This window comes from Rhagoletis zephyria, unplaced genomic scaffold (genome assembly GCF_001687245.7).
Source record: "Rhagoletis zephyria isolate East Lansing unplaced genomic scaffold, Rhagoletis_zephyria_1.1 Rzeph_scaffold_05474, whole genome shotgun sequence".
Taxonomy (NCBI): Eukaryota; Metazoa; Arthropoda; class Insecta; order Diptera; family Tephritidae; genus Rhagoletis; species Rhagoletis zephyria.
In genome coordinates this window covers 40,970-41,883 of record NW_016162557.1, presented here as the reverse complement: position 1 = coordinate 41,883, position 914 = coordinate 40,970, and positions in this window count along the sequence as shown.

The following is a 914-nucleotide window of genomic DNA, read 5'->3' as shown; positions in this document are numbered from 1 at the left end:
ATTTAAATTTATTTCTCTTAATTACTACTATTTTGTAATCATTAAGTTCGACATTCGATTTTAAATAGTTTCATTAGTTTGCAATTTTCCACTTAATATTATTCACGCACATACACACACATATAAATACTACATACAATGGTATTTTTGATGCGCTGCTGTTGCTTTTGCTATTATTTTTGTTCATTTCAATTCAGATTATTAATTATTCAAAATTTCACATTTTATCTGTATGCTTGCTAAGATTTGAGGCCATGAGAGCAGAAGTGGCCTAACCCTAACATTTTTTGTTTTTTTGTACTTCCCTACTTAAAATTGTGTCAAATGTGATAAATTTTAAAATAAAAGCCGCTTATTTCTCAATTTTAAGGCACATAGCTACATACATAACTTACCAACAAATTAAGGAATAAGCGACATTTATTTTAAAATTTAAGATTTAAAATTTATCACTTTTGAAATTTATTTAGGTAAGGAAGTACAAAAAAAAAAAATAAAAAATTGGGGTGGGCCACTTCTGCGCTCAAGGCCTCATTTAGAGTTTTTATTTTCAATGTTAACTTATCTCCCACAAAAGCAGATTTCCCACAGCTGTATTGTTTTCCGCTTGCTGGGCATTCTCATTTTTCGCCAATTATCTATGCATGCAGATTAGAGTGGTCCAAAAAAATTTTTCCCGGATAGGGGGCTGGGTATTAAACGTTACTTTTCTAAGTATAAATTTTGAGGATGCTCATATTTGACTCTAGAAGTATTGCGTACATATGTATATTAATCAAACAATTGGCTAAGTAACCTAAGAGCATTTCAAATTTAAATTATCTAAAAAAATATCACAAGCTTCAGTTGTCATGGCAACTTTGGCAGTTTCGCAGCGATCCAGTAGCGCATTTCAAGGTCATTGAGCACCCCGA